The sequence below is a fragment of the Pogona vitticeps genome, chromosome 2 (genome assembly GCF_051106095.1).
Source record: "Pogona vitticeps strain Pit_001003342236 chromosome 2, PviZW2.1, whole genome shotgun sequence".
Lineage (NCBI taxonomy): Eukaryota > Metazoa > Chordata > Lepidosauria > Squamata > Agamidae > Pogona > Pogona vitticeps.
The window spans coordinates 64,794,601-64,822,179 of record NC_135784.1 but is presented as its reverse complement, the minus strand read 5'-3'; the positions used below and the strand labels follow the sequence as shown (position 1 = coordinate 64,822,179).

The following is a 27,579-nucleotide window of genomic DNA, read 5'->3' as shown; positions in this document are numbered from 1 at the left end:
CCTTCGCTTCGTCCTCTGGGGCTCCGCGGGACACTAGGGGGCGCTGGGGTGCTACAGCTGCCTGCCTTTCCGCGGCGGGTCGTGCTGCGGGAAGCGTCGCTGGCGCGGTTGGCAAACACACGAAGGGGACGCGCCAGCCGCCTTGGCGGGAGAGCGCCTTCCTACGGCCCTGGGAGCGGCGTGTAGTTTTGCTCGTGGGCTCTTTGGCCCCGGAGGACGTGCTCCCGCGGCCCCATAGAGGACTGGCGGGCCGGAGGGGGGTGGCTTGCCTCGTTTCCCAGCGGGCAGTCGCGCTCAGGTGAAGGCTAGCGTCGAAGTGGCTAGTGGAGGGTCCAAAGGGCCATCGAAATGTAGAAGTCACAATAAGCTTTGTGGCGGCCTCCCCTTTCTGCACAATAGGGAGAGGAGATATAAAAGGTCGCCGTTTCTGGCTGAGAGATGTTTGCTGTTACACATGTGCCTTGGATCTGTGCCTCCTGGTAGCATTACTCCTTTTCCCTTTCCCTATCCTATCTTACTCTTTCCCTTTCCTTACACAGCATGTTGCTTAATGCAACGGGAGAGTTAAGGATCCAGCCTATAATGCAACGGGAGAGTTAAGGATCCGGCCTATAGGTTGTGCAACAAAGATTGCTTGTGCAGCCTTCAAATGGAGCACTGTTGTTTTAAACATTTTCCAGCTTTCATTTTCAGAATCACATATGCTGCCCTCATGACTGCGAAGAAAAGTTTAAAAATTGTGACCCTGGTATAAATTGGACCATGGAGAAATGATCTCCTGGGAAAAGTTACTTCTGGCTGAGGGATCTGGGGAGTTGTCATCCAGAAAGTGACATGCAGTTCTGAGCATGATAAAATTCAAACTCATTAAAATGAAGAAAAAAGTCATAATCATAATGCCCCTCAAATTGATTGTAGTGGGATTTTTGTCTCTTGTTTTTCATTATTTCATGTCAGCAGTGCAGGTGCTTTTGGCCATCTCAGCTGGTTGGAAGGCTCAGCTAGCCAGAAGGGGCTTGTCACAGTTCCCAGCATGCCGGAGATTATTTCCTGCAAATGAAACAAAAATGTGGCACAGAACCAAAGGGACATGGCTCAGTCTGAACAGAAACTGAGGAGCCTGAAGAAAGGTTGTCCTAGTTAAAGACGAGAGGCAAGTTTTCTCTCTGTAGACTGGTTTTAGCTGAGACCCCAGTTAATTAGAAATTACCTCCACATTTAGTATTCTAATGAAAACATTACTTAATTGTTAAATCTTCTAACTTACTTTGTCTCCAGAGACTGAGAACAGATAATAATGCTCACAGAAAATGGCAGGACAACGAAGATTTTGTAATGACTCAGCTTACGCAGTTCAGTTATATCTCCACAATCCCCTTAGGAAACAATTAAAGTATAAGGTTAGGACATTGCCAGCAGATCTGTTTTTATCTTGAGTCATGATGACTGTCTTCATTGTATGTGGTGTGTTATTGTGGAACACAATCTACTCTGGTGATTCTCAAAGCAATGTTAAGATGAAATCACAAAGTCAAAGAATACTTTATTCTCTGACTTGACTTGTGACTTCAACTAAACATTGCTATTTTATGGAAAGCCCCTTGAGCCCCATAAAAATTCTATATGTCAGAGATTAGAGCAGTATCTGCAGTAGGTAGTTATTAGAAGAAACCTCATGGTGGTAAAAAAACAAAACAAAATGTTGCAGATTAAATCCAGATTTAAGCACACCGGGTGGGGTTGACCTGGGTTAACTGTAATGCCTTCTACCCCACAGCAGTCTTTCTAGCCCTGTGGAAATACTACATGGAAGTTCAGAGCTGTGATGCACATGTTAAGTAAGTAAAATGGATTCATCCTAAATCCAACCAATTATAGTAAGAGGGGAGGGGGAGGGAGAATAGTAGTAGTTAATAGCTGAAACAAACTACAAGTATGCACACAATGAGCTGAGAAGATTTCCAACACAATGGTAAGATGAGGTAGGCACATTAGTCTTTAAGGCCCACTTGAAGGCCTACAGTGATGGAGTTTGGAGGAGATCCTTTAGAGTTCTGCTAATGGGGAGCCACTACCGAGATTGGCCTGTTCTCATAACAGCCAACTACATAGGGGCATGAACCACTGGTTCATGGGTTTGTGATAGTTTTATCACTGCAACACCTGGAGGAGGCGGGGGAGCAGGGAAACCAGGATGCTGCTTCCCAAGGGGGTCAGGGCAATGAACCATCAAACATCTGTTGCAATGGTAACTGATATAAACCACTGAACTAGTCGTCCATGCCCATCTCTACAGTACTTCCAACCAAATTGTTTGTATAGAACACACGTGCAGGGTCTCCAGTGCTGATCTCAGAAACTAGATGTTGATTCTACTGCAACATCACAGCAGCACACCATGATGATATTCAGAAATCGATGTATTGTAGTGTACAAACAGCTGAAAGGAGTTCTACATGGACTTGTTTTGATGGAATTTGCAGCCCATCTGTACCACAGATTTAGTTATTCTCTTCTGTGGGAGTTGTGGGAATCAATCAGCCAAAGACACGGTGATGGGATATCTCTTTTACCAGATTTGAATACTCACCAAATCCTTAGAAAGCAGTGTGACCTATTATCTAAAGATCTGAAGTGTGATCTTTAGAGTACAGAGTGGGCCTACAGAAGCAAGAGGTGGAAACTGTCCCTCTTTTATGTTTTCACCGTCAAACTTCTTAAAATGTGCTTTTCTTCCAGCGGGACACCATGAAGGAAGTTAATAGGACAGAGTTGGTTGTATGGAGGCAGGTGTGGCTAGGAGAAGGTCTCACTTTGTAGGGATGTAGCATGTCCATGTTGAATGACACCACCATCCCATCTACTTGGATACAGATATCTATATTGGAATTCTTCATAGGATTCCTCAAATTTGCTGCAGCATTGATCTGAAGTTGATAGATTAAGATGGTTGTGTACTATGAGAAGTTGCTTGGTGGTGGTGGTGGTCCTGTAAAACATAACAACATCCAGCATGAAAAGATGCTATGTTGGCTATGGTTGATGGAAGTTGTAGTCCAACCACATCTGGCTAGTAGTATGTTCTCTACCACTGATGTGCTTTAGAATGGTGTGACAGAAGAGTCAGCATGTGCACATGGTTAAATGCATGGAGTGTTTAACATTTGCAGATTTGAGAAACTACAGTAAAGGTCCAGGGAGAAATAGTACAAATGTATCATAACATGTGTTCCAGGAAGGAGTCAGGCCAGGAATTTGTGTCCACTTGCAAAAGTCTTTTGCTAAATATAATCTGTGGTATTGAAGTTGAGTACTTGTGACAAACAAAAAAGTCCAACAGAGGGGCTCTCAGTCTATGCCCTTTGAGACCTTTACATAATGAACCACATGAAATTCTTTTACCTTTCCCTCACATTCTGATTGTTCAACAGATCCGGGGGGTGGGGGGGGGGGAAGAGACCAAACCATTAACACTTTCAAAGTCTAAAAGGGTCACCCTCATAAACCTTTAATGAGAACAGCTACTTAACCTCTTTCTGCTTCATAATGAGGCTTTTGTGGATGGTCACCCTGTGATGTTCCCCATATTTTAGGGGAGGGAGGAATCCAGATAGTGTTGTCTTCTGTTTAGACCCCTTCCATATTTTCCCGTTTCTTTCCTCATATTTCTTCCTAACAAAAAACACTGGGTGAGGAAGGAAAGATGGAATAGCTTCCCAGTACCTGTTGAGTCCCTCCCCATCACTTATACCCTTTGTCTGGAAGCAAATGTTGGAAACCAGCAACTAGGACAAACATCTTATTTCTGTTATTGCTTTGAATCTAAAAGTGGCCTTCCAGGTATTGTTGATCTGCACCCACCCTCTCCCCTGACTGTTGATGGGAGTTGTAGTTGAACAACGTAAGAAGGGCCACAAGTTGCCCACCTTGTCAAAGACGAAGGATTTTTAATGCTACCACCTAAAAGGTATTGCACAGCTATTCTTTCTCTTCCTTCTCAATGGATCTTCTGTGGTAAGAAAAAGGCCCAGAAAAAGGCACAGGGATACACTGGAGGAATTACAAAAGGAGGATGTCAGCATTTGGACCTTCTCCCTTGGTAAAATCCTGGAAGCAACCCAGGCACCATCAGTCCTTCAATTCCTACAACTCAAGTCTATCCCTAGAGTGAAGAGAGATACTTATGGTTGTTGTTGTTTTGCTTCGTATGCCAAGCTAGCTTGTCTACCTTTAAGTACTATGTACTTTGGCTGGGAGGTGGGGTCATTTGCTGTTCCACCCCCCAGGAGCAAAATGTGTGGAGTTGGCTTTACTACACAGGCTTAGCTTCTGTTTCTGGGTCCTGCAGGCACCAGTGTCAGTGCCCTTCATGGATGGCAACCTTGTAAAAATAAATAAATGGCCACAAAAACTGCATCTCTCCTCTTGTACCTGCTAAAGCAGGAGCAGGAAGCCTTCCCATAAATGTGACAGTGAGAAATATGACTAGAATGATCATAATTTACCACATAATTTTCCCCATCCTGCCCCCTCAATGGAAGAATCACTCGCAAACTATGTAGTGGAAACAAGAGCAGGAAAAAGCCTGACTTGTCTGACAGCCCTCAAAAAATAGACCCTCGTAATAGGATCAGGAAATGGGCCGTTTCCTTGGCTCCTACTCTGCCCAATTTAGCTAAGAATAAGTACTCAGAAGTAATCCCACAATCCTGTTTCTTAATCATCTGGGCGCAAGAGAGGGAGCCAAGTTTCCAGATCTGTCAACTGGTTGACACCTCAGGAAACTCTAGAAATAGTCCCGCTAGTAGAACTAGGCCGACCCTGGCCCTGAACTTTCCCACAGTTCCGTGAGTTGATGGCAACATGTGACTTTGTTCGTCCTACTTTAAAAAAGCAGTAAGGAGTGATATTAATATGCTGACTAATGGATAACAATTCTTGTTAAACGTTTGACAGCTGTTTACAGTAAATGTAACTCGTTTGTCATCAAACAGTAGGTGAGTCAATCTTTTTCCAGGATGTCAGGTTGTTTCTAAGCGTTTAGCCTAGAAACCTAGTCTCTGTGTCCTGGGAGAAGGACATTAAGAAAAAAAGCAGAAGGGCTTATATAATACATATAACAAGATTTCTTTTACTGAGCCCATCTCCCAAGCTCCCCACACCACCTTCAGCTTAACAGGATGAAACCGGACAGGGCAGGCTTTTGATGTCCAGAAATACAACTGTGAATCTTTATATGAAATAGGTGGGAAATTGCTTCCTATGATGGGTTTCTGAACATGCATTGGGGTTTTTGGTGCTCCTATTTTTAAAAGCTTCCATGAAACCAGGAGCAAAAAGATTATTCAGTTGAATTGCCAAGCCTGAGGGGGTACAGCTTTTGCACAGATAGCAGGATTTGACCAAGTATAGCTCTTCTCACCATCACAGTAAATTGTAAGGAGAAGCTGTACTCGTGGGGATGCACGTTTCCTCTCTTCACAAACTTTGAAATGACCAGGCTCTATTTGCAGAACTGGACCGTACAACACTCATCACCCATCAGTGGCACCATGAATCAATTCTAGCCAGAACTGTAGCAAGGGTGTGACCACCAAGGGCTCTGACTCACGACACCAGAATTTAGAAAGTGCAACCATTTGCTGCTGGAAGGGTGTGAAGCTGCCCGGAGTGAGCAGAAGGAAATGCGAAACAGAGAGGCTCAGCATAGAACCTATATGGCTGTTGTGCATTCTGACTCCACGTTCTTCCCATTCCTCCTTCCTCTCCCTGCATATGCCAGTGTGGCCTCAGCTTAATCAATAGGGCAGTAAAGCCCCAGGTGCCGAAATAATTTGTAGCGGCTCCATTTCTAGCCCTGTCACCCCAAGACTTCTTGTAGCTCAGGAACGAAAAGAATTGACAGGGCATTGAGGGGAAGCTCAGAACTGGAACAGCTCAACAACAATGTAGGTTAGCCATTAACTTGCCCTGGAGATGCCAGGAAAGAGCTCTGTAGAGCAGCAATTCCAGTTTCTTCCTGGATTATGGGCAGTGACCTCATTCAGAGGGACTGGAATTGCTGCTCTTGCTATTTTAACCGGAGCTCTTCTGCAGTGACACATGTTTATTTGCAAACAAATAGATGGTAAGAGTGTTTTGTAATGTAATGCATTCCTGTCCTTGCAGTTTAAGAGGGATTTAGCACATACCAAAACATGAGACAGAAGTGATCTGCTGCTCAGAGTAGTGTGAAATGAGAGATGCATAGAGCCAGTATTTGCCATGACTCAAGGGAAGCACCACTGGGAAATGCCTGGGCAGTCAATATGCACCAACCAGATCAGGGGAAAAGCCCTCCAGGTATTGGACACACCTCTGGGTGTGCTGGGTAGGGGAATTGAACTTCAAGAACATCTGGAGGGCCACATGTTCCCCACCCCTGCTGTAAATATTTTATTTTGTTTAAAGAAAGATGAGTTTTAGCTCTTCAGATGTGCTAAAGCAGTGGTCCCAACCTTGGGCCTCCAGATGTTCTTGGACTACAACTCCCAGAAGCCTTCACCACCACCTCTGCTGATCAGGATTTCTAGGTGCTGAAGTCCAAGACCATCTGGAGGCCCAATGTTGGGGACCACTGTGCAAAAGGCAAAAGGGACAGAATGCAAGGGGGAAGTTAGTTTCGGTTGTGGCCAGACTCTTCATGGATTCATGCTGCATGAGTGAGTGAGCCCACCTATACAGCTGTCCATCTCTTACTCATGGGTGCATTCTCAGGATGAGTAAACGATTGGGCACTTGCTTGCATATTTGGTTATACACCAGAAGGCAAGTTGGGAGCGAAAAATCACTGTGCAATTACCCGCTTATGCAAGTGGTTTTCCCAAAAGGATTCCAGCCAATTTGTACAAGAGGAATGTGAACAGCACCCCTTCCCTGCCTATTGATAGAGTAATGGAGTAATGCTTAGCAACTGATTAATCAGAGCTTGGAAATGGTAATTTCTGCACTAGTGCTTTCAGAATCCCCCAGTCATCACTGACCATATTATTGGCACCAGAATGCTACCTTGAACACAAAGGGTGGTACATTAACTGATCAAGTTAGAACTATTAATGTAAACAGTATCTGCCTGTTTTATAATTTTATCCCAAAGCAGCAGCAGCAGCTGTTCCCAGGCTTATAGAACTGAGTGTCTTCCACCCACACAAGTTCCAGTTTGCCAGGCAGAATCAATTAAACACAATTTCTATGGTTGTTATTCTTCAAGCCTTCTCTTATCTTTGAGCCTGTTTATTCCAGGATTGATTTGATCAAACTGGTTTGTAAGAACAAATTTGAGAAAGCAAAAAACCATTTCATGCTATTCATAGAACAATCTGATTCAGTAATATATCCAGATAGGTTCAGTGGGACTTACTTGCAGTGCATAGATACAGGATTGTAACTTACGGTAGCATATTTGTATTAAATAAAGCAATAAAGAGTTGGGGATACATTAAAGATGGAGTTATTTGGCACAGGACAACATCCTGGTCAACATTTACATGTGCTGGAAACTCCAAGTGCCAAAGCTGCTGTGGCAGTTTGGTGCCAGCTGTGTGTGACCAGGCACTCAATTGGTACCTTGTCAGATCAATGTGGAAATGTCCTCACTTGGAGTTCTGTGTGTGTAAATATTGAACAGGATACTAGTCAAAAGTGCTTGTGATCACTTTCTTTGCAGCTTACACCGTATACAACTTGTTGTTGGTCTTCAAAACCTGCACTTAGGCAGAAGAAACCAGATGCAGAGGTACAGGACAGGTGGCACCTGGCTTGACAGTAGTACCTGTGAGAGGGATTTAGGTGTCCTGGTGGACCACTGCCTAAGGATGAGTCAGCAGTGTGCTGCAGCTGCCAAGAAAGCCAACATAGTCCTAGGCTGCATCAACAGAGGGACAGCATCGAGATCACAGGAAGTGATAGTACTACTGTATACCGCACTGGTGAAGCCACATTTGCTGCGTCCAGTTCTGGTCACCACAATACAAAAAAAGATGCTGAGGCCCTGGAAGGGGTGCAGAGAAGAGCAACAAAGATGATAAGGGGACTGGATGCTAAATGACTAAAAGAACTAGGTATGTTTAGCTTAACAAAGAGAAGACTGAGGGGAGACATGATAGCAGTCTTCCATTATCTGAAGGGTTGCCACAGGGAAGAGAGCATTGATTTAGTCTCCATTGCGCCTGAGGGTAGGACAAGAACCACTGGGTGGAAAGTCGTCAGAGGGAGATCCGAGCTGGAAATAAGGAGGAATTTCCTGATGGTGAGAACCATTAAGCAGTGGAACAGCTTGCCTCCCGCTGTTGTGGGTGACCCATCGCTAAAGGTTTTCGAGAAAAGATTGGACAACCATCTGTCCCAGATGGTATGAAGTCTCCTGCCTTGGGCAGGGGGTTGGACTAGAAGACCTCCAAGGTCCCTTCCAACCCTACAACAGTTCTATGATTCTATGAAGACGCTATGAAGCTCTTTTTTGCTGTCCCTGCAAGAGATTAACATAGATCTCCACCCCTCCCAATAATTGTACTAGGCATGCACACTCTACTTCTTCATACTATTAGAAGTCTTGTGACAATGCCATGAGATTTCAATTCCACTGATGGGGAAATATGTTTGAAGAGACAAAATATTTGCTTTGCTTTGTTTATAAATATTTGCATAACGCAGAGTAAAAACAAATATATAGTCCGTAAGCAGACAACATATCTTTGTAACCTGTGTTTGATTTTTTAAAAAATTAGGTAATAAACCTTGTGGTTTGTGCATACCTAGGTGGCATCTAAACAGCCCGCTTCCAGCTAGGACTGGGAAGACAAACTATGTGTACTTGCTTCTGCCCTGAATTTTTTATTTGCCTTTGATAAATACGAAAATACTCAAACAAAAACACTTCCTCAAAGCACTGCTGATTGTCCCATTCCAAAGGCTAGTGCCATCAAAGAACGGAAGAATGCCAGCGTGCTGTAGTAATTAGAGTGTCAGCCTGGGAGATCTACATTCATGTCTACCGTGAAGTCACAGAATCCTCTAGGTGACATTGGGCCAGTCCCTGTCTCTCAGCATGAGCTACTCACACAGGGCTGTTGTAGTTGTGAAGATTAAGCTGGGGGGAAGCATGTTGGATGCTTGAAAAAAATCAGCTGCCGGAGAGTTAGAGGGCTGATAAGGAACTATGGCGGAGAGGTAAATTCTCAAGGAAGAGAGGGAAAGGCCGCTAGACTAGAGATGAAACAAAAAATGTAGAACAGTAGCAAGTGATGGGTTGATAGAAGGCAATGAAGAAGCTTCAGTGAAAGATTTGAATGTGTTCCATTTATACAGGTAAGTCTTTCTAGTGGAGGGCTTCTTTGATTGACGGAGGATGTTCATTAGCGAGGCAGAATCCTCCACGCTGCCAGGTACAGAACAGGTAAGTCTGGGTGGAGTACTTAGCTGTTGTTCTGCGTGAAGAGGTGCGGCAGACGAAGGAAGTGGTGAACGTCTGATGAGAGATTGTGAAGGACTGGAAAACAGTTGTCTCGGCCACCAAGGGGCTATAATGATGGCATTGAGTTTGTCTTGTTGTAGGTGAACCACAACCTTGTGGAGAAGCGGGAACAGCGGAAAAAGGTAAGTGAGGGTCTTGGGCCATCGGCCGATTAATGCATTTCCTTGGGAGTGTTTGCCAACGCTGGCTCAGGAGCAGTTATCGTTTGCACTTCCAATTCAACAGGAGGCAAAGAGGTTGAGAGTTGGTTTGCCCCACCATTTGCATAGGCGAAGAAAAACTCGTTGGTCTAATTCCCATTCGTGAGCTTGAGAGTTTGTGCGGCTGAGTAGATCGGCCAAGTCGTCGTTGTGGCTGGCAATGTGTAAAGCCGTGAGGCAGATATGATGTGTTAGGCATCACTCCCAGAGGTCGACGGCTGAATAGAAGAGACTTGGAGAGTGGGTGCCACCTTGTTTCAGAATATACTACATCGCCGTGGTGTTGTCGGTGGCAATTTGTACCATCTTGCCAGCGAGGAGATTTCTGAAAGCTTTGCAAGCTTTTATAACCGCCAACAGTTCTAATTCATTGATGTGAAGCAATTTCTCTCTGGAAGACTACTTGGTGTAGATTTTGAGAGATTTGCAGTGAGCTCCCCAACCTGTGAGGCTGGTGTTGGTGGTGACCTGTATTTGTGGTTGTGGTTGTCGGAATAGCTGCCTGACGGATAGGTTGGGAGGAAAACACCATCACTGAAGTTGGGAGGCGAGTTCTGGGGTGACTCTTAAAAGAGTGTGAGGAGGGTCTGTGAGCAGGTCGAAGAGGGCGAGAAACCACGACTAAAGAGATCTTGAGACATATGTGCTGTACTATTGAAGTCATAGAGGCCATGGTGCCTAGTACACGTTGCACAGTCAAGGCAGGTACCATAGTATTAAGGGTGAAAACTTGAAGTAATGCAAAGAGATTTTTTTCTCTTGTCTGGAGGAAGAAAGGTGCAAGCTCGTATGGAATCTATGCATGTGCCTATATAATGAATAATCTTTGTAGGTTTCAAATTTGATTTTTGTTCATTGACAATGAGACTGAGATTTCAAAGGAGGGTAAGGGTGATGTGAGTGTTTCGTTGGGCCTTGCGACGGGAATGAGCTATGAGGAGCCAATTGTCAATACAGTGGACCCCCGGCCTATGGAATTAATCCGTATTGGAACGGTGTCCGTAGGTCGAAAAGTCTGTAGGTAGAAAATGCATTTCCCATAGGAATGCATTGAAAACCCATTAATCCGTAACCCGCCGAAGAAGCCCCCCAAATTAAAATAAATAAAAGAAAACCTTACCTTTCTGAAGCCTTCCAGGGGTCCCCCGCCACCGCTCCTGTCGGAGGCCTCCGAGGGCTTTGGCGCCACTGCCAGAGGCCTCTTGGAGGTTCCTCGCTGCCGCCATCACTGCTGCCCAAGGCCTCTTGGAGGTCCTCCGCCCCCACCGATGCAGGCTTTCCCAAGGTGGATCGGGCCTACCAGGGGAGGGCTTCCCCCGGTAGGCCCGGTCTACTGCCTGGGAAAGCCTGGTAGACCGGGCCTACCAGGGGAGGGCTTCCCCCAGTAAGCCCGGTCTACTCCCCAGGCTTTCCCAGGGAGTAGACCGGGCCTACCATGGGAAGTCCTCCCCTGGTAGGCCCGGTCCACCCTGGGAAAGCCTGCATCAGCGGGGGGGGGGGGGACCTCCGAAGGCCTTCCCTGCTGCCATGGGAGGCCTCTTGGAGGTCCCACACACTGCCGTTTGTGCTTCAGAGGCACTATTGATGGTGGCGGGGACCTCCAAGAGGTCTCAGATGGTGGCGGGGAAGGCCTGCGGAGGTCCCCCACCGCTGCTGGCACTGCTGGGAGCCGAGCTGCACTGGGCTATCCTGGCCATGCTCAGACTGCTGGACTTCCCCCCACCACCGCCGCTCGGCTCCCAGCAGCGATGACGGCAGGGGACCTCTGCAGGCCTTTCAGGGCTTCTCTGCCACCATGGGAGGCCTCTTGGAGGTCCCCCCTGCCACCAATTGTGCTTTGGAGGCACTATCAGCAGCGGGGAAGACCTCCAAGATGCCTCCCATGGCGGCGGAGAAGCCCTGGAAGGCATGCAGAGGCCTACAGACTGGAAGAGGGAGGCGAGGAAAGCACCAAATTTGAATTTGACGCTTTCCCCACCTCCCCCTTCTGGTCCGTATGTCGATTCTCTGGCCGCAAGTCGATTGGAAATCTTGCGGCCGGAGAAGTACGTACATTGAAAAGTACGTAAGTGGAGCCATTCGTAAGTCGAGACTCCACTGTATATGGAAGCATGCGAATTTTTTGCAACCTGAGGTAAGCAGCTACTGGTGCAACACACTTGGTGAATACTCTTGGAGCTGTTCCAAGGCAGAAAGGAAGCCTTTTGGTAGGCTTGTGGTCCTAGCTGAAATTGAAGGAATTTTCTGTGTGAAGGATGTATGGAAGTATGCGTCCTTGAGATCTATGACAGTGAACCAGTTGTTTTTTCGGAGTAAAGGGAGAACTGATTCAAGGGTAACCATACGGAATTTTGTGGTAATGATGTATTTATTTAACTTTCGTAGATCTGAGATAAGGCAAAGACCTCCGTCCTTTTTGGGTATGGTGAAATAGCGAGAGAAAAACCCTTTGTTGTGTTGTGAGACAGGTTGTATGGCCTCTTTGAGAAGTACATTTCTTATTTCCTCTTGTAGGGCTGGAGATGGTAGAGTGATGAGTGTGTTGCTGGAGGAAGTTGGAAGAAATGGATGCAGTAGCTATCACATATGATGGACAGTAGCCAGGCATCTGTAGTGATGGATTCCCAGACAGGTAGATGTTTCCAGAGGGCAGGATGGGTGGAGTGGTTTGGAATCTCGGTCATGGGAGCATCAAACATGATGTTTGGGCTTGCAATTGTTGCGCCTAGTAATGGGTTGTTGATGGGTTTTTTTTTCTTTGATTTCTAAAATAGGGCGTATAAAATGTTTGTTTTGGAGGATCACGTTGGAATTTTTGATATGAGTTGTACGGTCATCTCCGTTGATTTTGTTGGGGCGTTTTTGGTAAGATGCATAAACTCCCCAATGTCTAGCTGCTGATCTTTTCTTTTGCACATTTTCCAAAATATCATCAGTCTCAGCATTAAAGAGACCTGCCCCGTCGAATGGAAGGTCTTAGATACGTGCGCGGGTATCCTCAGTCAGGCCACCTGTCCTTAGCCAAGAGAAACGTTGTACGGCTACTGAAATGGCCATTGACTTTGCTGTGGCATCTACCATGTGCCTAGCAGAAAGCATCTGTTGTTTGGCAACGGAAAGGCCTTCTTGTTGAAAGGTTTGGGCGAGTACTTTTTAATCTTCTGGCAAAGATTCGACAAAGTTTGACATGTTGTCCCAAAGGAAATGGTGATATGCACCCATGGCTCCCTTGTAGTTAGCGACACGCATGGTGAGCGCTGCTGATGAATAAAGCCATCTTCCCATTGAGTCAATCCTTCTACTGTCTTTATTTGGTGGTATGAGGGTCTGTCTAGGTCAAGATCTGGATTGTGAGGCTTCGACAAAAATAGAGTTTGGTGCTGGTTGTTTTTGAAGAAATAGAGCTCCAGGATCATGGACTCTGTAGAGGTTATCGATTTGTTTAGACATGGTATGGGAAGAGGCTGGTTTTGTCCAGGATCGTTGAGCGGTGCTGAGTAGAGACGGAAGCATCAAGTTGTGTACTGGAGTAGTTTTGTCTTTGGAGATTGGGTCGTATAGATGATCAGCCAGTTCTATCGAAGGATAGTGGATTTGGAAATTGAGAGACTTAGCCATATGGGTCATAAGTTTGGCATAAGTTTGGAAGTCTTCTGCCAGTGATGGTGGGTCGGCATCGAGAAGGTTGGATTCCGGTGAGGTATGTAATACTGACGGTGTCTGAGATCTGGATCCATGATTGGAATAACTGGAATTGTGTCGGGAGTCGACGGAGTGTCGATCGACTTCGATGTCGATAGGTTGAGTGTCATAGTATTAACATTTGTGGCTTGATGTTGATGGAGGCGCCATGTCCATGGGCATTTGTCGGTGTTGAGAACATTTGATACTGAGATATGGCACCATAGTGTCCATGGACGTTGTTTGATATGGTTGAACATCGGTGTTGAACTTGGGGTCATTGTGATGATGAGTTCGATGGCTTGGTTCTATTGGGTGTCGGAAATCATGCATCGATAGAGGGACAGAATGAATGTCCATGAATCAGGATGGATATCAAGGATCATCTATATCAGAGCCTGTGTCTCGGTGATATTGAAATGGAGTTGTTGACGAGCTGGTAAAGCAGTGCAGTATATAGACGCTGGAAATGCTGAGTGAGAGGAATGATTTCCCTTGTCTGGATTAGCGGGAAAATATCGGGAGGCTGGAGCTGTAAAAGCCCCGCATGTAGAAGAAAATTGCTCAGCCGTCATGGGTCTTTTAGGTGCCAGGTAGGAAGCCGGTTGGAGTTGATGTAGGTCACGGTGATATGGCCATTTCAACACTGATGGCTGTTGAGATCGAGGCCCATCATGAGAAGGTATGGCCGAGCTGGATAGAGCAACAGGCTGATTGGCAGTTGCGGTTTGTCTGGTCGAGCACTGGTCGGGGCAAATGGCAACCCGGTGAGGGTGCTGAATGTGAGTCTGAGCCATGCATGATGAAATAGACAGCTCCAGGGACTGTTGGTGCTGATGTCTCTGAGGAGGTCATAGTGGATGATCAGATGTTACCGAATATGGTATGGTCTCTAGTTGTTGTTCGGAGTCGACCCTGTCAGGTGAAGCAACTATGGAAGGGTTGCTCGAAAGAACAGAGTGTTGAAGACTGGGAGGAGAAGATGTTAATCAGTCGTCTCTGTCGTCCCATTCCAGTGATTGGGAGCAGGATTGATGAGAGGGGATTCCGTCATCGTCAGAAGGCGAACCAATAGAGATCAATTCGGCGGTTTGTTGAGGCTGATGAGAAATGACTGCAGCTTTAGATTTATGCTGTTTAAGTCTTTTAGGCGGAGAAGGCTCCAGAACAGAAGAGGACATTTGACATTTAGTGGAGGGCTTTGATATCGAGGATTTCGGTATCGAGCGTTTCGATGTATGGCTTTTTGAAGCTTTAGACGAAGTGGACGGAGCATTGGAGTGGGATGGTGTGGTCGATGGACATTGTTTTGAGGCTTCAGAAAGAGCCTTCTCCCTTGCTTTGGTTTGTGAGGTGGCCGTACAAGGAGGTTGGGCCTTTGTTCCGAAAGATGGAGTTTTAATCTGGATAAGCGAGAATAGAGGATTCCGCACTTGAAGTTCTTACAATGCTAGCAGGAGGACATCTGGTGTGCCTCTCCCAAGCAAAAAAGACACTTGGCGTGGCCATCGGAGAGTGGTATTTTGTTATCACAAACCACACAGTGTTTAAACAGGCCCAAAGGGGCCATGAATAGGAGAAAATAATTTGAGGAGAAAAAACGAAGATGGGGGGGAGCTGCATCCAGAGGCCGAGAGAAGTAGAAAAGAAAAAAAACTCTGATGATAATGAATTTGATCTAAAAGTTTAAAGGAAAAAGATTGATAACAGGAAGGAATCAAGAATAAACTCTCTTTTTTACTCACAGAAGCAGAACTATGAGGCTCTCAATGCAGCAGTTGAAAGAAACTGAAAGGAGAGCCTTGGCGCCAAGGTACTTATATGAGAGGGGAGGCGTCTTATTCTAATGTGTTTTTTTGCTACCGCAAAAGCTCTAGAACTTTCCGATGAGGCTCCACACAGGCGCGGATCACCAAGGGTGTGATTCACAGAGGTCACGAAGAAGAACAAGGACATTTGGATTAGTTTGTAAAAGCTTCCTGATACTCCTCCAGTTTCCTGTTTCTGGCATGGAACTTGGCAATTACAAACAATATTCACAGGTGGCACATAGGATGGTAGGAATGACGCAGGAATTATCTTCCACATTGTCCTGTTGTGGGTGGAAACAGGCTAGCTGATGAGCACCTGTGGTGAGGAAGCATCTGCAGGAAGATAATTCAGCTGCCTATTAGCAAGATGATAAATGGGCTCAACTGATAGGGCAAACCTCTGGCAGTGGCTTTGGGGAATGAGCTATTTAGCCTGAACAGTGTACTGAGGAAGGTATGGGTTTCTTCCGTTAAATCTTAGGTTCTGAAAAATTCTGTTACTCTGTGATAGAGAAGTGGGGACTCTCCAGATGTTGTTGGTCTACAATTCTAATATACCACACCTCCAGAACCCTGCCGAGTTGGAATTCAACATGGAGAGGACCACATGTCCCCGTCTCTGTGTTATAATCACACAAATGATTACACAGATGATGGCTAAACAGAAAAAGTGATAATCCTAGGGCTTCTCAGAAAGTAGAGACTTTCTGGGCCTGTTTCTCATACATATACATGCATGCTGACTTTAATATCTGGCTCCGAAAGGTCAAGGAAGAAATTATTTAACAACGGCAACAACACATATAAGGCAACCCGCACCCCCCCCGAAAACCCTTGGCAACCTTCTTGGAGGTCATGACCCCCAGGTTGGGAAACACTGCCTTAAGGAGTGAGGGCTGCCAGTCTCCATGCCAAGGGGGCGTGTTGGTGGTGGGCTTGCCCAGACTTCAGCTGTCAGGCCACATGCCACAAGTAGGGTAGATCAGTGTTTACTCCAGACAGGCTGATATGGGAATTATAGATTTCAGCTCACTAACCCCTGCCACACGTGGGTTCAAATTCCTGCTCAGCCATGGAAGCTCACGTGATGGTGGCACAAGTAAAGGGTGCCCCATAAATACCTCAGAAACCCTTGCTGTAAACAGTTGCCGTAACTTGAAATTGACTGGCCCTCATGCACAACAAGTCTTATAGGAGGCTGGTATCACATATTACATGAGTGAGCAATTTTGGTTTTTCCTGTGGCCAGTTTTGACTCCCCGCAGCTACTGTGGCCCACACCCACACCAAAAATGTGGGGGTTTATGTATTTCTCAAAATAGGAAGTGCTTTAGGACTTTTCTTCAAGGATTAGAACACACATAGCAAGAAAGTTTTCACATCTTGATTTAGAGGAGAATCATTGCCACTAGAGGCTTTTGGGGGTATGATTCTCCTTCTTTTTAATAACACCCCGAATCCTCCTGGCGGTAGCAGTGTGTCTGTGTGGGTGGTCTAGAGGTCATAACAAAAGGCAAAAGCTCACTGCCATAGTGTTGCCATATGTAGGCAATAAAACAACAAAGCACATCTCTCTGGCCCCACAGGGTGAAGTGGTTTGCATTCAATGAACTGCCATCAGTATTCTGAACCTGACTGGGTTTTTTGGGTTAACTGAATGAAAAAATGAAGCACATGAAAAAGGCTGTTGCCTTTTCTTTTGTGTTCTTTCATTTTACTGTATTCCAAAAGAAAGTATCATAAACATGAATGTTTTGTTTTATCAAAAGAGTGAGACACGAAGGCTTCAGATTCTTTTGTGTTTCCCTCTTTCATTTGCCTTCCCCCATCTCTTGTCTGTCAGATCATCCAGGAAATGTTTCATAAAATAGTATAGCTCTTGTAGAACTCAGTAAATAATATCCTTTTGCTCTGGTCCTTCCTTGTGGGTGATATCTGTTTGCTGCTGAGTTCTATGTCACCCCCCATCTTGACTGTCCTCCTTCTGTGCCTGTGGATCCTTTTTTGCTTTTCTTTTTCTTTTTGTAGATTTTTTTCATGGGGGTGTAGGGGGGTCCCTCCTCCCCACTTTCCTTTCCTGGATTATTTTTACTGCCTGCTCCTATATGCTGGTGGTATACTCAAGGAAGAGAAGAGGAAGCCATTGAGTGGTACAGGGGTATGAAATTTCTCCATATTCAAGTCATTTTGAGTTTTTGTTGGGTCTTAGTATTTTTTGCCTTTATTTGCTTCCTTCTTTTTCTTGGTTGTTGGGAAAAGGAACAGGGGGTGTGTGTTTTCCCAGCCCCCCTTTCCCTTTTCCTTTTCAATGTGTAGGTGTGGGTGGGTGAGTTTGAGTTTTCTCTATTAGACTGATTTTTTAAGGGTGTTATTTGTTAATTTACTATGGATTGCCTTTTTGTCTTGCTTTTTTGATACAGTTTTTAAGGGTTCTTTAAAGCTTTTGAATTGATTCTTTGTGGTCTACTTTGCTTTTAAAGAGTAGTTTAAGAACGGTTCTTTAGGATTTTTTGGATCAGTGCCAGACAATGGGGGAAGCCCAAATATGAAAGAGCTGGTCCCTTTCTTGTTTAAATGAAAGAACCGGTTCATGAAAGACTGGAAAGATGTATGAGGAACTCCCTGGAAGACTTAGAAACAAATGGAATCCAAATGTTTTCCTAATGCCTATCCCCAGTAGTGTATTACTAGTGTTGTTGGATAGCAACAGTTCCCAACGTACATATGAAGATGGAAGGCCATCAGATCTGTGTGGTTTTCTCTCTTTGACCCTTCTGCTATTGTCCATTGTTACTTGGCCCTTAATATAACAGCCTTAGCCCAGTTAAAGTATCATATCTTGCCTTAATGGTGGTTGTACAACTGTCAATACCAGTGTGTTCTTCATAAATAAAAGAGAACTCAAAGTTTTCTGAACATTGTTAATCCCCAGAGTGTTAGGAATGATTCCCTCTCGTACCATGAAGTATTTGTTTCTATGGCAGCACAGAATTTGCTGCCAAAGAAGAAGCTCTATCCTGATATTTTAGCTGCCCTTGCAGAACACAGAGAGCTGTAAAATTTGATTTGTCACAAAGATGCACTGAAGGGCTTGAAAATAAAATGGAGTAGAAATGTTGAAAGCCAGTCTGTAACCATTTTGCAGCAGCTTTCTGTTCTCTTTCATGTATCAAATTATTTGTTTATACTCAGAATACCTCGTGGCTGTCTGTAAGATAAAAGCATCAATCCAACGAACAGCAGATGTGGAAAAGGCCAGTTCCACATTACTGGTCATTAGGAAAGGGATGAAAAATATAGGCAACTCTATCGAAATCAATGCCTTTATTCAAATTGATGGTGTGACTAGTCTTGGAATATCATCTAGTACAATTCTGGCCACCATGTCTTGGAAAGGATATTCTGGAGTTGGGCAAAGGATAATTTCACACTGTGGCAGAACAAGGCCTATGGTAATCAGCAGCCATACTTTACAGGTGTGCAAAATGCTGAACCATGCAGCCTAGGATGATGCAATGTCCATGCTGATTGGCTGTATGCAAATATGTATGTGTATAACTGTGTGGACATGCGCAGAAGATGTACGGATCTCTTCTACGAATGTCATGCTGCTGCTTTGTACTGCTGTATATATTGTAAATACACTTGGTGAAGGAAGAAGCTGTCTTTGTCTGTGTGATTCAACTGGACTGCCTGGACTGGGACAAAACTCTGCTAACTTACACCAACAGATGCTGAGGAGAACTGGTCAAATGCTTAAGGAGCTGGACTGACTCCTGTGTTAGAAAAGGGCACAACGTTTGACGTTGTTTAGTTTAGGGGAAGAACTGAGATGGAGGGAAAGGGCTACAGTTTATAAAACAATGCATGACCCGGAGAAACTGGAAAGGGAGAATTTCCTCTCCTCTTCTCATAGTATTAGGATAATCCTTTAAAAGTGGTGGGAGATTCAGGATGGACCTGAGGATCTGTGCCTTCACACATTGAAACAGGTGATGGAATTTGCAGCCCTAACACGTGGCACTGAGGTGGCTTTTCCCACAGGATTAGGACCATTCGTGAAGGATAATGCTGTCAGTGGCAATTAGGAATGAGAATGAGATGCTACGTACAGTGGTGCCTTGTGTGACAACGTTAATTCGTTCCAGCAAAATCGCTGTCGAACGAAAATGTCGTAATGCAATATTAAAAAACCCATAGAAATGCATTAAAACCCAATTGATGCGTTCCTATCGGCTTCAAACTCACCGTCCAGCGAAGATCCTCCATAGCGTGGCCATTTTTGCTGCCTGTGCAGCGAGGAATCCGTCCCAGAAAATAGCGGGTGGACATGTTTTTTACCTGGTGGCCATTTTGAAACCGCCAATCAGCTGTACGAAAATCATCGTTTTGCGATGATCGGTTACCGAAGCAGGGAACCAATCATCGCAAAGCGAAATTCCCCCATAGGAGGAAAATCTTCAACGTCAAGCGATTTCGTCGTCAAACGGAGCACTCGTAAAGCGAGGCACCTCTGTACCTCAAGGTGTCTTGCAGCATTCAGATTTTAAAGAAGAATTCTTAGTTTACTTCTGAAACAGAGGAAAGGTATCTTTTAAACTCCTCTCTTGCCAGTTCCAAGCAAAGCAGGCCCAGAGGATCATTTGGACTTGTTTAAATGTTGATTTACTAAAGTCCCACGAGTCTATGCCAGTGAAGACTAGCAATTGGATTTCACCCTTTTTCAAATAGCAGCTGTAAAAGTAACCTTTTTTGGTCTTTGGAACTGTAACTGATTCTTTCTTTCTTTCTTTCTTTCTTTCTTTCTTTCTTTCTTTCTTTCTTTCTTTCTTTCTTTCTTTCTTTCTTTCTTTCTTTCTTTCTTTCTTTCTTTCTTTCTTTCTTTCTTTCTTTTTTGAAGAAACTTCCCAAGCTCTAGGGTTTTTAACCTATACAATGCCTAGTGAGGAAGAGCTGCCATCGAGGACATTCCCACCCATTCCTTCCTCCTGACACCTGCTGCCCTCCTTCATTTGCTGAAGCAAGGAGGACTTCAGGCTGGGCTGGGAGGGCAAACAGTGGGGCCACCCTATCGCTTTGCCGTATCATCTCAGTCTTGTGATCTATGGGCTGATTTTAGGGTCACACTATTTGAGATATGAACTTCACAATTAGAAGAAGGCAATAAAACAGAGAGAAATCCCTTTAAGGCTGCCATGTTTCAGCAATCAGGATTGCAAGTGAAGTCTGTGTTTAGGAACCAGTCACAAAACAAAAGCAAGCTAATGCATAGCATGTGGAACTGAGGATCCCTCTCTTTGATAATTTTTTTTCTTTTAATGGATGTTCTGCTTTTAATGACATCCACTGTGTCCATTACCACTAGCCTAGTTAGTCTAAACAGCACACCAAAGTTGTGCTATATTTAATCTCACGCTCACTTTAATGGCTGTAGAATTAGGCTTTGAGAGAGGGTTAACCTCACTAGAGAAAATGTGCCTGCCACTTTGAGAAAAATATTAAAAGCAGAATTATGTTTCAGCACCAAGGAGCAGAGTGCACCAAACTGGCAAGAACTAAACCAACACAAAACTATGTTTAGAAAATGGCAAAGCTTTGCTGGGATGGTGACAGGCATAACTCCCCCGTTACAGCAGCTGCACTGGCTGCCGATCTGTTTCTGGACACAATTCATAGTGTGGGTTCTTTATGTATAAAGCTCTAAATGGCTTGAGTCCAAGCTATCTCCAGGACCACCTCTCCCTTTGTGAGTCTGTCTGGGAATCAAGATCATGAGGAATCACCTTTCTCTCAATCCCATCAATTTTACAGGTGCATTTGGTGGGGACAGAAGAGAGGGCCTTCTCTGTAGCTACTCCGAGACTTTGGAACTCCCTCCCACAAGAGGCCAGGCTGGCCCCATCTTTACTGTCCTTCTGCAAGCAGCCAAAGACCTTTGTCTTCTGGCAAGCTTTCCCTCAGTGAGGGGCTACCTGAGTGGGGTTTTTAGATAGATTGTTATTACTGTAGGACTGTGTTTCTAGTACTGCTTACATTTACTGTTTCTCAGAGTAGTATTTGTTTGTTCCTTTTTTGTACTTGTATACTTATTATTTTTAGCTTTAAATCGTTGTCGTTTGGTCGTTCAGTCGTGTCCGACTCTTTGTGACCCCATGGACCAGAGCACGCCAGGCCCTCCTGTCTTCCACTGCCTCCTGGAGTTGGGTCAAATTTATGTTGGTAGCTTCGATGACACTGTCCAACCATCTCATCCTCTGTCGTCCCTTTCTCCTCTTGCCTTTGCACTTTCCCAACATCAGGGTCTTTTCCAAAGAGTCTTCTCTTCTCATGAGATGGCCAAAGTATTGGAGCCTCAGCTTCAGGATCTGCCCTTCCAGTGAGCAATCAGGGTTGATTTCCTTTAGAATTGATAGGTTTGTTCTCCTTGCAGTCCAGGGGACTCTCAAGAGCCTCCTCCAGCACCCCAGTTCAAAGGCATCAATTCTTCGGTGGTCTGCTTTCTTTATGGTCCAGCTCTCACTTCCATACATCACTACAGGAAAAACCATAGCTTTGACTATGTGGACTTTTGTTGGCAAGGTGATGTCTCTGCTTTTTAAGATGCTGTCAAGGTTTGTCATCGCTTTCCTCCCAAGAAGCAGGCATCTTTTAATTTCGTGGCTGCTGTCTCCATCTGCAGTGATCATGGAGCCCAAGAAAGCAAAATCTGTCACTGCCTCCATGTCTTCCCCTTCTATTTGCCAGGAGGTGATGGGACCAGTGGCCATGATCTTTGTTTTTTTGATGTTGAGCTTCAGACCATTTTTTGCACTCTCTTCTTTCACCCTCATTACAAGGTTCCTTAATTCCTCCTCACTTTCTGCCATCAGAGTGGTATCATCTGCATATTGGAGGTTGTTGATATTTCTTCCGGCAATCTTAATTCCGGTTTGGGATTCCTCCAGTCCAGCCTTTTGCATGATGTATTTCTTGTATAAGTTATATAATCAGGGAGACAATATACAGCCTTGTCGTACTCCTTTCCCAATTTTGAACCAACTTTAAATATTGTATTTTAGTTACGCAAGCCACCTTGGCTCATTTTCAAGGAGAATGGCTAGGTAAAAATATTTAAAATAAATAAAATAAAAACCATCCAACAACTATAGCACTAATGGATGAGGAGAGGGGAAAATATTATGATAGGAATGCTGTATAATTTCAGTACACTGGTAACAGAAAACGAACCTTCTAGGTATCTACCTGGATTCTGCACAACCTGAGTAACAGATCTATGTGCTAAAATATAAAAATCAGATATAAATACTGGAACTGGGGACAAACCTAACCACTGTGCTTGGATTTAAAAGGGCACACTGGCGTTATTTAAGCAAAACATCTGAATTCCCTTGTCTTCTATCACCAATAGGAAAGTTCTATTTTTAAAGGGACTGTGATAGTTGTCCACACTTTTAGTTAGGGTAGCCCTGAGCTCAAGAGTAGTAACTAGAAAATTTGACACCTGGGGCAAATGGCATCATCTTCCACTCACTGCAGCGTGAGGCATGGGGACAAGAAGAAGGAGAATCAGAATGTAATGCCCCCTACCAAGAAAGAGAAAGTTTCTCCTCTAAAAAGGGGGGCAGGGGGAAGTAAATACAGCCAGAAAACATTGCCTTTCATTTTCCCAATACTCACCAGTAGATTCACATCTAGATTTTCGGGCCTTTGGGCAAAGCCCCAACTGCCTCGCCTTAGTTACAGCCCTGCCTGAACTACTCGGAGGGGGAAAACACCCCACAGCTTGATAGGATGAAGGTAGTTTTAAAATGTTCCTGCAGTTGGCACAGCTGACACCTTCCATTTACTGAAATATTTCAGTTGGCTTAAAATGTGACAGGTAAGACACCCTGACCCTTCCTATTCCTACTAGTATGAGCAGGCACAGGGAAGAGAACATTGTGTATGTTCTTGAGTGGGTTCTGCTTGAGCTAGAAAAAATATTGTGTTTATTATGGAAATTAGTCGGTCTAAAAGATATGTTTCTCACAGGAAAACAAGGAAGATAGAAGCAGAATAGTCAGATAATACTGGCTGTTTGTGTAATTTTTATTCCAAAGACTAGCTAAGAGAACTTTGTTAGGAAATATCTAGGAGGCCTGTGCAGCCTTAATTGGTAAAAAGGGTTCCTGTGTTGAGTGGGTGAGGGGGGGGGATGCTTGGCCACCGGAACTGACCCAGTTGCCCCTGGGCAACCGGGATCCTGTCGCTTCCCAAGACCTTGGTTAAAAAATGTATGCTGGTATAACTTAGCAAAGGAAAAGTGCCAGGCTGCATCCTAAAACAGCAAAGTAAGCAAGGCTCAGCAACATTAGTTTTTTGCATGTTAGCTTCCAGGTTTTCCGGCCAGGATGACCTGTGGCTGTGTGCCAGTAATGGTGCCAGTAATGGACTGGATGACGGTGAACCAACTGGAGCCTAATCTAGACAAAGTACAGGTGCTCCTATTAGTTACAAGGCAGATCAAAAGAAACAACTCCGCCGGATGACTTTGAAGTCACAATGGCAGCAGAGAAGCAAATCTTTCTTTGCTGATGCCACCATCACAGACTTCGTAGGCCTTCAAATGAACTCTCGCCTGTGTTTTGTCGGATTCACTCTGAGTTTTTCCATCATTAATCATTCTAGTCTTTGCCCCACTCGATTCATGCCTGCCAGCTCCCTAGTACACCAAACAGTTTGTTTAGCTCTATCCTATGGGAGGGAATACTAAATAGTGTCCCTGTGTCCCTAGCCATTTCCCCTTTACTGAAGTTGACCAGGGTTTCAACAGGACCGGCTGCCAAGGTGACAGGAAACTCACCAAGAGCTGTTAGGAAACCTTTTAACCCATCTGCCCAGGAGGGCAGACCATCCGAATTGGTCCCCCACCCCTATGGAGGCTGTGGGTTCCAGAAATGAAATGATGAAATGAATGAATATAAATAAATAAATAAATAAATAAATAAATAAATAAATAAATAAATAAATAAATAAATAAATAAATAAATAAATAAAGGTCACTCCATGCAAAAGCCAGTCAGGTCAAAGTTCCTTTCAATTCCCTCTAAATCAGTCAAGAACAGCCTAGTTTTAATGGTTGTGGGTTTTTCGGGCTCTTTGGCCATGTTCTGAAGGTTGTTCTTCCTAACGTTTTGCCAGTCTCTGTGGCCGCCATCTTCAGAGGACAGCACTCTGTTCTCTGCTGTAGTTGGCTTAGGAGTGGAGTATTTATGGCTGTGAGATGGGCTTTTGTCCTATTCAGGGGATGGGTGATTAGTGTGTCTTGTTGTGGGTGTATTGTAGTGATAAGGAGGAGAGCCCGGAAAACCCACAACAACCATTAGATCCCGGCCGTGAAAGCCTTCGCGAATACACAGCCTAGTTCTTCCTGAATTGCAACTATAAGCAGCTCTCACCATTTACTCTGCAGGCTGATAGGGTTCATAGGCATTTGATTTCTGTAGCATCTGGACGGCCACATTTTCTTGTGAACCTGACTGAAAGCTGTGTTCACTCTCTCCCACTTCCTACAGATTCCTCGATGGGGACTCAAGATGGCATCTTCTGCGCAGCATCACACAGATCCTGGAACATTCTCCTCTGCAAAGCTAGGCTGGCCTCTTCTTTACTGTTATTTACTATCATGTGCTGTTAAAGACAAGGTTGTTCTCCGATCTTATCTTGCAATTAATGTTTGCTTTGACTGAGCCATTTTTATTATGGGGGTTGAGTTATCTAAGACCGATCAATGTTTGTACATTACCTTAAACATTCAGTGAGTGGAAGGACAACCCAAAACTAGTCTAAATAAACTAGTCATGAAGAAGTGATTCCTGCCATCTATCAAGAAAAGAAACTAGACAAACTATATGTTACAGACAACCTGTCCCTAGAAGAGGACATTCATCAAGTGCTGAAACACTTTGGTTGTCACAACAGTAGCTTTTTATACCTCTTATCATTTGTAAACACTGACTTTTTTTCTAAGCAAGCATGACTGTGTTGCATGTGATTTGTGGCAGCGCTAATAAGGTTTTCAAGGTATTTGAGATATTCAAGGAGTGCCAATCCCCTCCATTAGGTTTCCATGCCAGGCAGAGATTTGAATCCAGGTCTCCTGTGTCCTAGTTTGCCACTATATCCACTGTGCCAAACATGAAGCTCTCATACAAAGATTTGGTGCAGTCACCAAATAATTGTAATGATTGACTAGCTATTTAAGTGTCTAGCTGGCCCTTTTACAAAACTGATGTCTGAACTTTCCTGTTCTCTGCCTCTGTTGTGTCCTTAAATTCTCTGCTTACCATGTGATTTTTGTCATGATAGTTTGTCACCACGCAAGAGTCAGGAGAAGCACGAATGTCATGAGACAGGAGAGAGAAGGATCCAAGGCCATCTTCATGGGAAAAGTTCAAGGGTGATCTTCCAGCTGGCAAACACCAATTTGTAAAACAAGCACAGGCGTATACAGGGGCTCAGGATAAATATTTGCCTGTGGAAGGTTTTTTTTCTCCTATTGGGATGATATCACTTGAAACTGACAGCAAGTGAAATTCTGAGGTGTCATAATATTAAAACGTGTTTTTTTTTTTCAAATTCCAAGCCAAATAGGATAGTTTTATTTCCCTCCTACATATAGTCTGTCAGTGCAGCCAACTGTGTACGTGTACTTCGACCTGTGCCTTGGCTGCAAAGACTAAAGAAAAGGAAAAACTTGTAAAAGTGAAGAATGTTCTTTTTATCTGTTCAACCTTCACCTTTTCTTCTGCAAACAGCTGGAGGCTTAAGTCTTGAAAGGAAACCCAAATAAACTATAAATAGTTCAAAGAATGGTCCGTGGTTAGATACACACCCTTTTCAAGCATCGCAGGGCAGAAATCTTTGCCACCACATAGCACTTCCTTACGTCATCCTTTCCTGTGAGGTTGTAAAACAGGAACGGCATACTTTTTCAAAATACTTATCATGATGGGGAGGGGTGTTGAGGAAATGACAACAGAATTTCATTTACAGGTTTGATAAATTTACATGTGGCAAAGGAAATGAATTCCAAGCACCTTTTGCATATAACGCCCCAAGTCATTGTCTGAATGCACATGATAGTGACCAAGACTGGGTGAAGACATTTTGCTGCCTGGAGAAGAGCAGGAAACTGCCCTTCCTCCTCCTGTGACCATGTTAACAGCACCCAAAGCCAACCAAATTATGCTACTACACAAAGCAGAACACCAGTGAAGCACCTCTCTCCACCTCCCTGGCAGCAAAAACACAGTCAAAAGAAACCTTAACAACTTGCTGTCTTTTTATAACAATAAAAAACCATTGCCTGAGGCAGTTGCGTCACTTTGCCTAATGATAGGGCCAGCCCTCTTAGTCATTACCTTGAATTTAGGAGCCTTGGAGAAACATTAGTGTAATTGCAGAGAGAGAGAGAGAGAGAGAGAGAGAGAGAGAGAGAGAGAGAGAGAAATCTGGATCCAGTCAATATCTGGGTTGGAGACAAGGAATGGGGTGAATTTTGTTCAGTGTGCAATTTGATATGATCTTATCAAATTTGCACCTTCTATATTAATATGCAAACTGAGATGCAGTTATCCTTTGATGTTTCAGTGTCTCAGAATTTTATGGTGCAGAGAAATGTGTACAAAAGTCCAAAATGTACACAGAAACATTTGTGTACTTGTGGGGGGAGGAATAGAAAAATATATCCCTCTAGAGGACATTTTTTTTAAAAAAGATACCTTTAGTGTGTGAAGCTCATATGTGCAAGATCATGATATTCAGTGTCTCTTATAAAAGTGAGAAGGGCTCCAAAAAGCCAGAACAGTGGGAGATGGCTATGTGACAAAAAAAGATTCTGAGTCCTGGAGTAGCTAAGCATGCGTACAACAGCATATTTACTGACATGAAGCTGATTGGAAAGCTCAAGGGACTACCTGTATTTATTTCTGTCCTCCAGAGTAAATCTACTAGAGGCTGTGAAGAAGGCAAGCTATTGAAGGGGCAGAGGTTTCACAAAGTCAGTTTTGTCTTGCTGCTGTATCTTTCTGTCATATCATATCACAGTGTTGACAAGTTACTATTTTGAACCATATCAGAGCTTGGAAAAGTTACTTTTTTGAATCATTTTTAGCTCAGAATCCCTCATAATGGTAGGGAGAAATCTGAAAGATTTTTTGCCCAAAGGAGTAAATTTTTTTCAAACTCTGAATCATATGCAGAGCAAGCCCTTTTTGGAGGAGAGATTTCCTAGATTTCTTTCAGCATCACAGTCCTGACAGAAAACAGGGTGGGCAGCCAATGACAACACAGAGAGAGACGTTAGTGAACCATCCTCAAAAGGACAGAGTTTAAT

The 27,579-nt window shown here is 44.3% G+C and overlaps 1 long non-coding RNA gene across 1 annotated transcript; it reads left to right on the top strand.

Moving 5' to 3' along the window:
* LOC140704366 (uncharacterized) lies at positions 1 to 25,820 on the top strand. Its single transcript, XR_012083526.2, has 4 exons — positions 1 to 298; positions 961 to 1,153; positions 1,778 to 1,838; positions 24,758 to 25,820. It is a non-coding gene; the product is annotated as an uncharacterized LOC140704366 (long non-coding RNA).
* Positions 25,821 to 27,579: the final 1,759 nt, after the last annotated feature.